Source organism: Triturus cristatus, chromosome 4_1, assembly GCF_964204655.1.
Source record: "Triturus cristatus chromosome 4_1, aTriCri1.1, whole genome shotgun sequence".
NCBI lineage: Eukaryota > Metazoa > Chordata > Amphibia > Caudata > Salamandridae > Triturus > Triturus cristatus.
The window spans coordinates 515,304,468-515,319,791 of NC_140585.1; the positions used below are offsets into that span (position 1 = coordinate 515,304,468).

A 15,324-nucleotide genomic window follows, 5' to 3' on the forward strand; every position below is an offset into this window, starting at 1 on the left:
ACATATTTCCTCTAAAGGAATATTCCCTAGGAAAGCCATGGACGCCCCTAACTTTCGTGTTGAGTGGGCTCTGGGAGGAATCGTTAATGTGCGTTTAGCTTTTTCATAGCAAATTTGAATACATTTAACGATCCATCTGGCTATCCCTGCTTTGGAAATGGCGTTGCCATTGTGTTGTGGAGAAAAGGCAACAAACAGTTGTTTTGTTTTCCTAAAATCCTGAGTTCTGTCTATATAGTACATGAGGGCCCTCTTTACATCTAGTGTATGGAGCATTCTCTCCGCGTCATTTTCTGGATTTGGAAAGAAAACAGGCAGTTCAATAGTTTGATTCATGTGGAACTGCGATATCACTTTAGGCATGAAAGTGGGGTTAGTGCGTAGTACAACTCTGTTTGCGTGAACCTGTATGAATGGCTCTTAAATGGTTAGTGCCTGGAGTTCACTAACTCTTCTCAACGAAGTGATTGCCACTAAGAAGGCTACTTTCCAGGTGAGGAATTGAATCTCACATGAATGTAGAGGTTCAAAAGGTGGACCCATCAATCTGGTGAGGACCACATTCAGGTTCCACACAGGTGCCGGTGGGTGAGTTGGAGGAATCACTATTTTGAGACCCTCTAAGAAGGCTTTGATGGCAGGCACCTTGAATAAAGAGAGGTGCTGCCTGTTCTGAGGATAGTTGGATGCCAGATTGCATCGGTATAAGTGTAACAGGTAACAGATGATGTTCTGAATGGATGCATCCAGTGGATTAATGTCATTGTTTTTACAGTAAATGACAAACCTTTTCCATTTAGCCGCATAGCAAGCTCTGGTCGTGGGTCTCCTGGCCTCCTTGATGATATTCATACATTCTGGAGGCAGGTTCAGGTAGCCAAACTCTAAGACTTCAGGAGCCAGATCGCCAGGTTCAGCTGTTGCGGATCTGGGTGCTGAATTTCGCCATGGTTCTGTGTTAAAAGTTTGGGTGTTAGCCGCAGTCTTTGAGGCGGCACCACGGACAGTTCTAGTAACGTGGTGTACCATGGCTGGCGTGCCCACATTGGAGCAACCAGGATAAGTGTCATTGAGTGTTGCCGTAGTTTGCGTGCCACTAGCGGTATTAATGGCGCTGGGGGAAAAGCGTACGCAAATCTGCCTGACCAGTTCATCCATATCGCATTGCCCTGCGACTGTGGATGCGGAAACCTGACGGCAAAGCTTTGGCATTTTGCGTTTTCCCTTGTGGCGAATAAGTCTATCTCTGGATGACCCCTCTGCTGGAAGTACGGTTGGAGTACTGATGGATGTAGCTCCCATTCGTGCATTTGGTGGCTGTGTCTGCTGAGCAGATCCGCCATCTGGTTGTCCTTGCCCGGGAGGTGTTCCGCCATGAGGAACATGTTCCTCTGAATGGCTGAGCTTTGGCAGCCAGAGTGTCTATAGTCTCGCCCAGGTACTGCCGTATGTGGGCGGTTTGGAGATGTGACTTTGGATAATTCAGTGAGAATCCCAGACTGTGAAGAAGGTGAATGGTGTGGGATATGTGGCTGGCACCCTGCTGGGCTGACTTTGCCTGAACAAGCCAGTCGTCCAGGTAAGGGAAGACGTGAATGTGCTGTCTCCTTAAGTGTGCGGCCACTGTCGCTAGGCACTTGGTAAAGACTCTGGGCGCTTTTGTTACTCCGAAAGGGAGTACTTTGAACTGATAATGCTGATCCTGAAGAGTGAACCTGAGATATTTTTTGTGTGATAGGTGTATGGGTATGTGGAAATACGCATCCTTTAAATCTAGTGTTGCTAGGAAGTCTCCCTGACTGAGTAACGGCAGAACCTGCTGGAGGGTGAGCATATGAAAATGCTCTGACAGAATGTATTGGTTGAGGGGGCGGAGGTCTAGTATAGGTCGTAAAGACCCGTCCTTTTTTGGGATTAAGAAGTGCAGAGAGTACACCCCTGACCCCCGCTGTTCCATAGGCACGAGCTCTATGGCTCCTTTTTGCAGCATACTTAGTACTTCTTGCTGCAATAATGTCAAGTGCTCTGCGGACATAGGACGGTGTCTTGGTGGTATGTTGGGTGGATTGGATGTTAATTCCAGACAATAACCGTACTGGACAATTTCTCTGACCCACCTGTCTGTGGTGATGGATCTCCAGACTGGCAGGAACTGTTGGAGTCTCCCCCCGACCGGTGTTATGTGGGCGGGGGGCAGCGACAAGACGTCACTGTTTGTTATTGGCGGAGGACCTGGTGTTGTGTCCTCGTCCTCTGCCTTTGGTGCTGGATCCACGATATCCACCCCTATTGTTTTTATTATAGGTACTCTGGGTACCTCCTTTACTGTACTGCTGCTGGGACCCCTGACCTCTAGCTGCTCCTCTATTCCCGGGGCGACGAAAGGAGCCACTCCGAAACTGCTGCGACTGTAGAGCCCCCATAGATTTCGCAGTTTCAGTGTCCTTTTTAATCTTTTCTAGTGTAGGGTCAACCTCGGGGCCAAATAAAAAGTCTGTGTTGACTGGTTGATTCAAGATATTATTTTGAATCTCAGGTTTAAAGCCTGATATTCTCAGCCATGCGTGCCTCCTCAACATCACACTAGTGTTGATTGCCCTTGCTGCAGTGTCAGCTGCATCCAGTGCGCATTTGATGGACGCATTTGTAATGAGTTGTCCCTCTCTGATGAGGAGCTCCGCTCCATCTTTGTATTCATCTGGTAGGTGTTCTAGCAGTGTTTCTAGTGTATCGTAGTGTGACCTGTCATATCGGGCCAGGAGTGCCTGAGTGTTGGCAATGCGCCAGATGTTTGCTGCTTGTGCTGCTACCCTTTTGCCCGATGTTTCTAGCACTTTGGACTCTTTGTCTGGAGGAGGAGCATCACCTGTAGTCTGCGAGTTAGCTCTCTTGCGAGCATTAGAAACTACCATGGAGTCCAACGGCAATTGACCTTTAATGTATATGGGGTCTCCGGGTGCAGGTTTGTATTTTTTCTCTATTCTGGGGTTCAATACCCGTGCCCTGGTGGTGTCCTTAAAGATGTCCTTAGCATGTTTAAGAACCCCTATCAGCATTGGTAGAGTCTTGACCGTTCTTTCTGATGTGGAGAACGTGTCCACTAAGAAATCCTCCTCCACAGAGTCAGAATGGAGTTCCACTCCGTGATTGGCAGCTGCCCTTTCAATGAGGGCGTTAAAAGCAGCAGTATCTTCAGTGGGAGATGGTTTGATATTGTAAAGATGAGTGTCAGGAGCATCTTGTGGGTCACCTTGGTCAGTAGGGTCTCCCCATGCTTGATCTTGGTCTTGCTGTTGGTCGTCAGGGTCATTATCCACAGGATAAGTGGTATCCTCTCCAATATAGCCCTCTCCTGCATCCTGTTCTGAGTGTGTAGGAGAAAAGGATGGGGGTTCCTGATGATAGGTGTGGAATGTTTCTACAAGCACTGGCGTCGAACCTGATGCCAGTTTCCTTTTTAGTGGAATCTTGTAGGAGTCCAAAGCCTTCTCTGGAACAATTCTCTGCTTGCGGAACAACAGCCTACCAGTGTTGGCGTCGATAAACTGGTCCTGCGAGTCCTCGACATCGGTTCTTTCCGTGGACACTGGCCGTGGTTGTTCGAGACTCCTCCTAAGTTCGAACATCTTCGGCGTCCCCGGTGGCGGCAATCCAAACTTGATCGGTGCCGGCGCCGAGTGAGCTTTGGCGACTTTGTGTGGTTCGGGACCCGTTTTTGGTTCGAGGGTTGCCCGTTCCCTGATGCGCTGTAGGGACTCCGACACCTGTTGCAACGTGAATGCAGACGGTGCTTTGGAACCGATAGGCTCTTTGGAGACAGGCCTCGACACCGTCTCCGGTTTCTTTCCAGCCTTCGGGTTTTCGATCCGAAGTTTGGGATCGACGCCTGGTTGATTCGAAAGTTTGGCGGTCGCCGTACTCTTCGGTGTTGACGTAGTCAGATCGACCACCGTGACCTTGGTGGTCGGTGCCCCAACATTCGGTGCCATAGGCCGTTGCGTCTTCTCGGGACCGAGGGCCTTCTTCTGTGTCTCGGTGCCGAAGCCCTTTTTTGTCTTCTCGGTACCGAAGTCCTCCTTTCTTTGGTCGGTTCCGATGTCCCTTTTCTGTTTCGACGGATTGGAGGGCTTCGATGCCTTCGATCCGACTTGAACCAGTTGCACTTTCGGTTTCGATTTGACCGGTGCTGGTTTTGGTTTCGCTTTCACTGAACTGAATCCAGTCTTTTTTGATAGCGTTGGCTCTTTTGAAATGTTCGAAGCCGGGCTTTCAGGCGGGGCTGTAGAACGATCCGACTGATCTTGGGTAAGGCCCGCAGGCGATCCCTAGACCTGAGCCTTATCAAGACTGTGTCCTTCGGCCTCCGCATCGACGGATTGGCCTAGCTCCTCTCCCGAGCTATCTTCCTCGGCCCCAAGGGCCTCATCGTTGTCTCCTACCTCGTCGACGACGTCTTCGTCCTCGAAGATCACCTCATCATCGTCGTCAGATTGAGATTCAGGCTCTGAAGCATGGCTCGAGTCTATCTCTTCGACGCTCTCGACTTCCTCATCCTCGGTGCTGAATATGTTAACCGGGTTAGGCGCCGATTGTTTGGCCTCCAATCTAGCCGCCCGTCGATTCCGAAGTGTCTTCTTTGACTGGAACCGGGCGCAGGCCATACACCTTGACTCATCATGATCCGGTGATAAACATTTGTTACACACCGGATGGACATCGATGTGTGGATATTTCGCATGACATAAAGGACATCTCTTGAAGGGAGTCCTCGATTCCATCCTCGAACGTCGATCGATGGTCGGACCGAAACTAGGTCCGAGAAGTGTGAATAAATCCGAGAACAGGTCTAAATATTTGTCGATACCGAACGCAAACAATACCGACGATACCTAAAGGCTTTTGGCCTTAAATAAAGTTTTCCTAACTTGAGCTAAGATAAGCACATCTGAACCCAATGGCGGAAAAAAACAATCTGAGGATGGAGAGGATGCCCATGTGCACTGTAGTGCAGGGGAGGCGCCACCTATCACGTGATACTTCGAAGACTCTTCCAGGACAACAATGTGCAATCATCCGGACCCAACACTAGGCGGCGATCTATGCACAGATATGAATTCAGCAGCCCACATGCCTCGAACCTAAAAAGGATGGTACTTCTCTTCTGCAATTCATTAAAATGAACTTCCTCGCCCCCTTCCCTGTCAAACATACAGCAATTTCATGTTACATTTGAACCCTGCTCCATTTTAATGCACACCGCATTCTTAGCAATGCTTGTATTGAGTGTCCTGCGTACCAAGATTTGCAAAAAAGTGAGGACTGATGTTTTAATTTTGCAGCCTTTGGGACAACAGTTAGTTTAAGGTTGAAGAGCTCCAGCTCTGTCAATTAATATCATGGCAGTGAATGTTAAATACATTAATAAAAAAAGGGGTAGCTTAAGGCAGAACCAATCACTCCTGAATGTGTGGTCTAAGCATCAGGCTTCAAGGGTCAGAGTTGGTCCCCTCTCTTGCAGGCATTGGTCCTCCACATGCACAATCCTCAAGCTTTTGTGTTATCACAATGTGAGCTATGGCAGCATGCGAGTGGCAAAATGCTCTTTCTTGGCTTTGGGTGGAGAACAGACACTCCGAGGGTTTTAAAGGGAGAGAAGCACCCTGAGACTCTCCAGCAAAAGAATCAAACGTCGAAACCTCAAAGCGCTGCACTCACTGGTAATTGTGAGTTGTAATGGTTATTGAGTTTATTGAGCTAAGTTATGCAGATTTGTGCTCGCCTTTCAGAAAATCTGTGCTACCCTCTCATGTAGTGAATATCACGATGGAGAGCATTACCAGGATGGTTCTTACAAAACTTCGGAAACAGAATATCTTTCTTCTCTATTTAGAGGGTGACAGTAGACAACAAGGGAGTTTCGACACATTTGCATTTGGAAATTTGCCGCAATTTCTCTTCCCTCTGTTAAACGCAGCACACTATGTGGCCAGAAACAGGACTGGTCATGTTGCTGCACAGTAAACCACACCTTGTTCTACGATTGCTATGCTCTATACACAAAAACATTTTCACTTTAATGTGTAAGTATAGGAAGCTGGCATTTTATGTTGTGTACCATAATGAGGTACACTATGCAGAAAGTCCTGACAACCCTATTGGTTTACAGGGCTTAATTTAATAATCCCAAATATCACACAAATGCGTTTTTATGCGGTAATGCTTTCTTATGAAGAAAGAAACATATACTCCATACAAGTATTTGCAATTGTATTTTGGGGATCCCTTTTAGGACTTAAGGTGCTAGGGGTCAAGGTCACAAGATCCACCAACAGTTTGGGATTACCAGTCCTGGAGTGTCCAGGGCACATTGGCAGCTTGAGCACCTAGAAACAGACTGCAGAGGGGAACTTCCAGACAAGTCCGGGAGCACGCAATAGGGGGCCCAGTCTGTGAGAGTCTTAGGACTACAAACTAACCTTGGCTGTTGCAAGGGATCCAGTGCCCCAGTACTGGTGCAGGACAACTCCCAGGGGTCCTGGCGTCTCTAAACTTGTTGGGGAGACGGATCTTACCCTCTGGAGCATGATGACATCTTCCTGGGAGGCTGCTGCATTGGTGGACCCGCTGGTCAGAAGAATGGTGAACCGGATGTTGCGGTCAGTGCCTGCAGGTTGCAGGAAAGTGGCTCCTCCACTTCAAGGGGAGATGCTGGTTGGTTGGTGAAGTGCTGGCAGCCCTCCTAGGCTTTTGGAGGATGCACAGCTGGAGGACAAGTCGGGTTGTCAGATTATCGGGAACGGAGCAGGCAGGCAGGGCTTGGCGCCAAAAGTCCACAGCTGGCCCACAGTTTTCGCTTTTTCTTTAGTCAGGCAAATCTGAGATCCTGGTGTCAGGGGGCCACCTAAATACAGAATGTATGGGCTTCAAGAGGAGTGGAGGGTAGTAGCCATTGGCCTACTTACACTTGGTGGTCACTTTACCTCCTATATGACCACTTCCTATGGGCAGTAGGCATAACCCTGTCCCAGAGTTCCTAATTCCACCAAAATCAAGATGGTGGAATCTTTCCTTCGTGGATCACATCAGGCAGCCCACCATAGAGGTGTGACTAGCCTGGTGGTGCAACACACCTACTTGCATAGCTAATCACCACACTGTCCTGATGCCAGATGGGTCTCAGGGCAGGGGGTGGCATCTTCCAGGTCTGGGGGAAGCCAGGGTTGCATATCAAAGGCTGGCCTGATATGCTAAATCACTAGCCATCCTGCTGGAGTAGGTGTGAAAAACTTCTTCTGGAGCAAGCATTATTTCTGGCCTCAGAGAGCGTGGGCTCTCACCTTCAGGGGGTCAAAAAACTTACTGTGGTGGCAGACTGGTCGAGGCCAATCAGCCAGCACGCTAAGAGGCTGGAGGGTTTTCACGGGGCACCTCATGGGTGCCCTCTGGGTGCATATCATATTAAATCCACTACTGGCATCAGTACAGATTTATTAAGACAATGTGTTTGATACCAAACACCATAGGTTTCAGTGACACCATCATGTAGCTGGGCAACACTTAATGACCAGCGCCCAATACATATACTTAAGATGGTTTCCCTGTTCACTTGAACTATCTAGTAACTAGGCTAGACAGCACAGGGGCATATCTGCTCCGGCAGATACGTCCTCACATGCAATATGATACACTCTGCCTTAGGGTTATAAGGCCTGCAGTAGGGGTGACTTAGGTATATGGCATGCAGTGTCTGTGGGCATGGCACACAGGGTGTGTGCCATGGTGTGTTTTCACATTTTTCTACCATAGACACCAAAGCACACCAAAGAAGTGTTACTATAATCCTCAATAAATTCTATGATAAAGCAAGCACGGTCAATTAATAAAGTTTCAAAGATAATGTCCCAATAAGTGATCCACAGCTATTGAAATGTCTAGTCATTCACTTTATTCCAAACAGGATAACAAACGTCAGCCGTTATTTTGTGACTCCTCCTTTCTGTGATAGTGCGCATGGTCATCGGCTCCATTGTTCAATTGTTTTCCCACAGAGGGTGAGAATGGAGTTAGTAAGAGTAGAATAGAGATGTCCATGTGTGTATATAAAGTACGAGAGAACTCCAACAGGTATAGGTACCCGGGGAGGTGGGTGGGCGCATGTGAATCTACAGCTCTACATGCCAAGAACAGATGCTTACTGAGTAAGTAACATTATCCGTTCGAGGATTGTGAGCTGTAGAGCTTTGCATAGACTATACAGCAGTATCCTCCCAAAGCGGTGGCTAACCTGTAGCTGTTGCAGTCATTTGAAAGAGTGTTCTAAGTACTGCCTGGCCTACATTAGCTTGTTGTTTTGCTAACACATCTACACAATAGTGCTTGGTGAATGTGTGTGGTGTAGACCATGTTGCAGCCTTACAAATATCAACTATGGGAATGTTTCCTAAGAAATCCATAGTAGCCCCTATTTTGCGAGTGGAATGCGGTCTAAGGGGTATTGTCAAAGTTCTTTTTGCTTTTGCATAACAAATTTGAATACAATTAACAATCCACCTGGCAATACCTGATTTGGAAATAGGATTTCCCTTGTGAGGTGGAGCAAAAGCCACAAAAAGTTTTATAGTCTTACGGAATGAATGTTCTTTGTATGTAGTATAAGAGGGCTCTTCTGACATCTTAAGTGTGTAGAGCTCGTTCTGCAACTGAATCTAGTTGAGTAAAGAACACTGGCAACTCACTCTATCGACTGATGTGAAAGGCAGAAACTACTTTAGGTAGAAATTTAGGGTTGGTACGAAGAACCACTTTGTCTTTGTGAATCTGGAAAGAAGGTTCTATGGTTAGTGCCTGTAGCACACCCACTCTCCTCAGTGAAGTGATTGCAATGAGGAAAGCGATTTTCCACGAGAGAAATTGCAATACACATTTATGCATGGGTTCAAAAGGTGGGCCCATTAATCGTGTGAGGACTATGTTAAGATTCCACACTGGGGCAGGTGGAGGTCCTGGTGGTATAACTCTTTTTAGTCCTTCCATAAAAGCTTCAATAACTGGTACTTTAAAGAGGGATAAGTGTTGTCTGTTTTGCAGATATGTAGCTATCGCAGCAAGATGTAAATGGATAGAAGTGTAAGCTAATTGTGCAAGTGTAACAAATAACATATGATATCTTGTATGGAAGCATCAAGAGGATTCATGTAGTTAATATTACAATAAATTACAAAACGCTTACATTTAGCTGCATAACAAGCTCTTGTAGTAGGTCTTCTGGCTCCTCTGATAATGTTCATACAGTAGATGGAAGATTCAGATAACCAAACTTTATGACTTCAGGACAAGATTGCTAGGTTTAGCTCTTTGGGATATGGGTGTTTGATTTCTGATGTGAGATGCAGCTTCTGATGTGGAACTACTGATAGCTCCAGCAGGGTTGTGAACCAAGGTTGACTGGCACATGTGGGAGCTGCTAAAATCAGTGTGAGGGATTTTTGCCTGAGTTTCCGAGCCATTGATGGAATGAGTGGGAGAGGCGGAAAAGCATAGGCAAATATCCCTGACCAGTTCAATAGTGCATTGCCTTGGGAAAGCGGGTGTGGATACCTGGAGGCGAAGTTTGGGCATTTTGCGTTTTCGAGTGTGGCGAATAGATCTATTTGAGGAAACCCCCAACTTTGAAAGTATGGGAGGAGAACTTGAGGATGAAGTCCCCCCTCGTGAATTTGCTGCCTCTGTCTGCTGTGAAGGTCGGCAATCTTTTAGTTTACTCCTAGGAGGTGTTCTGATAGGAGAAAGATTTTGTGGTGAAAGGCCCATTTCCAAATGTTTTGAGCTAGGTGTGACAGTTGGAGAGAGTGTGTCACCCCCCCGTTGTTGTATATAATACATAGCTGTCATGTTGTTGGTGTGAACTAGGACAGCTTTGCCTACAAGGTGAATTTGAAAGGCTTTGAGTGCTAGAGACACTGCTAGCAGCTCTAGGTGATTTATGTAGAGAGCTTTTTGATTTTGACTCCACAAGCCTTGAATTGTCTGTTTCTGGAGATGAGCTCCCCAACCAGTGAGCGACGCGTCTGCTGTTAGTATTGTCTGTGATACAGGGTCTATGAAGGGCCGTCATTTTGACAAATTTTGAGAGAGCGATGAGTACGGCTGATTACCAACACTAGATCGGTTAAGAGACCCTGCGACTGGTTCCACAGCCTTGCTAAGCATTCCTGAAGGGGATGCATGTGAAGCCTGGCATGGGGAACAATCATGATGTAAAAGGCCATCATTCCCAGCAGTTGCATATACACTTGAGTTGGTAGTTAGTAAGTGGGCTGAAACTGAAGAATCAGAGCCTGAATATTGCGAATTCTGGCTGCACTGGAGAATGCCAGAGCTTTTTCAGTATCTAAAGTGGCTCCTAGATAGTTTTGTGTGTTGGAAGGTTAAAGATGCAGTTTTAACACATTGATTGTGAACCCCAGTTAATGCAGTAGCTGCAGTGTTATGTGAGTGTGTTAGAGACACTTTGGGTACGTACTGGCTTTGGTATGGGAAGACATGAATGTGTTGTCTTTGTAGGTGAGCAGCGGCTACTGCCAGACATTTGGGAAAGACTCTGGGAGCAGTGCTGACTCCGAATGGAAGTACCTTGAACTTGTAATGTTGCCCGCTACCACAAATCTGAGAAATTTGCGATGAGCCGGATGTATTGGAATGTGGAAATACACGTCCTTTAAGTCTAGAGTAGACATAAAGTAGCCCTGTTGTAACAGTGGCAGCACTTGTTGAAGCTCACCATGTGAAAGTGGTTTGATTGTATGTAAAAGTTTAATTCTCTGAGGTCTAAAATAGGTCTGAGAAAACCGTCCTTTTTGGGTTTGAGAAACTACAGGGAGTATACGCCCGGCCCCTGATATTGTAGTGTACGGGCTCTATGGCGCCCTTCAAAAGGAGAGATTGAACCTCTTGTTTGAGGAGGAGTAAATTGTCTGGTGACATTTTGTGTGAATGTGGAGGAACGTTTGGAGGATTGTTGGTAAGCTCCAGGCAATAACTAGAACGGATAATTCCTAGCACCCATTTGTCTGTAGTTATTGATTACCAGATGGGTAGGAATTGTGTAAGACACCCCCCGAAAGGTGTTAAATGATTGAGTGGAAGTGTAGGCAAGTCACTGTTTGGTATTGGAGGGGGAGGTGCGTGTGTTGGAGCCTCTACCTCTAACTTTGCCATTGTTGCCTCTGTAGCCCCTTCTGAAAAAACCCTTGGAAGCAGAGGGCTGATTGTTGCCCTTGTACGGTGTAGAGGCAGTGTCTGAGGATGTATTCCTGGACCCCCTACGATAGAAAGAGAGCTCCCATAGATTTTGCCACATCTGTGTCCTTTTTTCTTTGCTAAGGAGGTGTCTACAACAGGACCAAAGAGGTGTTGTTAAGAATAGAAGCATGAACTTCTGGTTTAAACCCAGAAATTCTTAACCATGCATGCCTTCTTAGTAGCACACTGGTGTTGACGGCTCTAGCCGTAGTGTCAGCCGCATCTAATGCGCATCTAATGAATTGTTAGAGATGAGCTTTCTCTCTTGCACTAGGTCTTGAGCTTTGGATTTGTGCTCATTAGGTAGGAATTGAAGCAATTGCTCCATTTCGTCCCAATGCGCCCTATCGAACCTGGCTAAAAGGGCTTGGGTTTTATGCGCCCGAAACTTGCAGTTAGGGAGGCTCCTCTTTTCCCGGAGGCATCTATAAACTTAGACTCTTTATCCGGAGGTGGAGCATCTCCTGATGTTTACGGGCATTAGAAACTACTAAGGAATATAAGGGTATCTGGCCCTTGATGTAAACTGGATCTGATGGTGCAGATTTATACTTTTGGTCTATCCTGCGGGTGAGAATACGTGCCCGAACAGGATCCTTAAATATGGCATCCACATGTCTTAACATACCTTTGAGCATGGGGAGTGTGTGAGTGGATCTTTGGGAACTGCTAAGTGTTTCAAAAAGGAAATCCTCCTCTAAAGATTCTTTGTGTAATTGAACTCCGGGATAATCAGTAGCTCTGCTTGATAGTTCTATACAGCCTACGTTGTCATCTGGTGGAGAAGGTTTAGTCGGGTAAAGATCAGGATCGTTACCTGTGGGAGAATCTGTGCAGTAATCCTTCCAGGGGTCTGCAGGTGCAGGATCATTGTCCCCATCCCCATCATCCTGATCATCAGGTGTGTATGGTGGTGGTGAATTAGTAGGGGCAATTAACAAGTGTTTTGTTTCCGTGTCCGAATTACTATGCTTTGAAAATACGCTCCGGCCTAGAGCCTTATTTAACATATGTGATTAACAACTGGCAAAGAGTTTTATTGTTGAAAGAACTGGCACTACATGTTGTGCTTTCCACTGGGTCATAATGGGAGCTTAGCAGATAAGAAACGTCCCTATGATAATGTCTCCACCCAATCTCTGCTGCACTTTATGACATTTTGAACATTATATAAACCTTTTAGGATACAATATTTATTCGCTCTTTTTAACTCTCACAGTTAAAAACAATGTGGGGTTGCCCTCAGGTTTCACAACTGTTGCCAAGTACTGATGTTTGCTTCAGAGTGAGCAGCTCCTTCTGGCAACCGTTTTACCTGAAAAGTATTGATTTTTAATCAATTTACTTCTGTATGGTTGTTATGGATTCTCATGTATAATTTTATACTTTTAAGCTAATCTTTCATGATTGTCTTTGGCATTCAAATAAAGAGATTTTGACCTGCGGCACTCAATCCCAGGCATGGAGGTTTAGAACATTTGCTCCCAACTATGCCAACCCAGCATGGCAAGATACCTGCGGGCACCACCCAAACCATGAGCTTGCAGAAGCAGGAAGAAGAAGCATTTTCAATGCAATAGGTCTCGCTTTTACGCAAGTTTAAGCTATTGGCATTGTAAATGACAATGCCTTGTATTTATGTTTTAAAAATGAAAACAAAAATAAAAGGCATTGTCATTTATAATGCTAATAGCTCAAACTTGCGTAAATGCGAGACCTATTGCATTGCAAATGCATGTCTTCTGGAATGCAAGAGTCGCCTTGGAGCCTCAATCAACTTCCCTCAACGAGTCCGTACACTGATCTCATGCTAGGTTATCAGCATGAAAGCAGCGCCAGGATGGGTTGGAGTGGGCTACCTTGATGCTCCATCAGGCACTGGTTATCTGTGCCTGCTCTCCATCCAGCTGTCTTAAGACAGCTAAGTGGAGAGATTTAAACTGTGCATGTCAGGCTGGCCGTCGCAAGACAGCTGACCAAAGTGACATGTGCAGTTTAAATGAGCAGCAATACTGCACCCTGCTGCCTATCAGCTGCCATGGCCCCGCCCAGCGCTGTCACTTGGCTCGGCTAAAGTGAGGAATAAAATGGTAATGAAATCTCTTTATAACCATTTTATTTTTCATACTTGCTGCACAGTCAGTGGAGATGTGACACTCCTTCACTCCAATGGAGGAATATTCGCTGCGTGTTGCTCAAGATGCAGCCTAGCCCTTCAAGGAAGCATTGGTCACCACCATGAGATGAGTTTCTGATTTCCTGGAGAAGGGTATTTGACTGCTAATCAACTTAACATTTAAAAATTTTGAGGGGCTCACTTAAAGGTTTGGAAGAGTTGAAGGCCTGTCATATAGCAGTGGGCCCCCCTGCACACTGAACCCTCAGTTCCACTGCCCCATTTACAGTTAAGGAAATCACTGTGTTGTATTTGTCAACAGGAACCCAACACAGCAGTTCATCCACAAAAAGGATCACCCTGACCTTTTAAGGGCAGGACAACTGTCACTGATTTTCCTTGCCTGTGTCCACCATACAAAGCATGGCAGACAGAGGCAAGGAAAATGAATAATGGCCCGATGAGGACATAGAAAACTTCATGCATAACAGGGGTATCTGTTTCTTAACGAGGAAACAAACTCCTACTTTGGGAGTTTGTTTTCTCTAAAGAAAATGTTCGCCAAGTGGGTGCCTTAAACATGGTGCTCACTCAACACCCACAGTTTAGGACTGACCCTGCACCCAAACCTTAGCATATACTTATTTCCCCATGGATGCTCAATCCCCATGGGCACTCACCCACATTTTAGTTTCTCTTTTTTTAAATTTGTAAATACTGTGGTACTCCAGAGTTACCCGCCAAGCAAGCTTAACGCCTATGGAACCAAGGTGCCATACAAGCTTCTTCAGGGAAGTTTGTGCGCTACTGTGGTATCACGGGTTAGGATCTTGTATAGCAGATCCTGTGGGATTACTGCAGAACCTCACAAGAGGGCTATTGCTGGGACGCTGCAACCTGATTTTTTAAAATTATAGTCTCTGGGAGGTTCCTTTGGGTATCCCCGCAAAAGTGCTTGGGGTTCAGGATTTTCCTACCCTTATTCCCTATTTTACAAATTTTTCAGGACATGTGGACCAAGTCACAAAGTTCAGTAATGGCATTCACATATCTTTTTATGAGTTGCAGCCAGTCAATCGGATCACTCAGTACTGTGGGACTGATATTGGATCCTTGGTACCAAAATGACTGATGGGAGAAAAACTCCCTTAACCAATCAGAGGGCCCTATTTGTTTCCTTTTTGGGACCAAGGTACGAACTGTCTAGATATATGTAACATTTTAACTCCTTCATACCCAACCTGAGATCAGTTCAACCATTTTTTCTCTATTAGAGAGCAAAATTTCCTGTGAAATTAACATGGGAAATCGATTTTTGGGATCTTTCTTTACCTTGGCGCGCCCTCGACAGATAGGCGCAAAGCTTTCCATGAAGGAGCCGAGGTGTACAAACTATTCTTTCTAAAGTTTTGTGTAGATTCGTTCAATGGAGCCAACGTTATTAGAGAAACAAACAATGCTCTTTTCATGGAAATTTTGACTTAACTATAACAATAGAGTCATTTCTAACCTTTTTACAATTTCCCTGTAATATCCCATAGGTATATATCCATCCCGATGGTGGAGAGCTCTATCACCAGGTGAAAAGTTACTAATAGTAACTTTAAACTAGTAAATTCTGTAGTAGGAGGCTCCACCCCAACATTTGAGGGGGTGGAAACATATAAATCTGCACGTAGGTGTAAATCTCCACTTATAAATGATGAATAGCAAAAAAGTAAAGTGTTACACCTAGGTGTGGGAGTAACTGTACATACAAGCAAACAAATGCATGTACATTTACCTTTGTGAATTGGGCACTGGGTGGTCTTTATCAGAAGTGCAGAAAAACAGACAACTTCATTTTCCAGTACTCTCAGTTAGGCACCTTTTAAAATCATACAGTTAACAAAAACTATGAAAAGTGT

At 45.8% G+C, this 15,324-nt stretch overlaps 1 protein-coding gene across 2 annotated transcripts in view; it reads right to left on the reverse strand.

The window, feature by feature from the left end:
- The window catches only part of BCAT1 (branched chain amino acid transaminase 1), a 410,432-nt gene that overhangs the window by 131,687 nt on the left and 263,421 nt on the right, over nt 1–15,324 (reverse strand). The gene's annotated exons all lie outside the window — the stretch shown is intronic.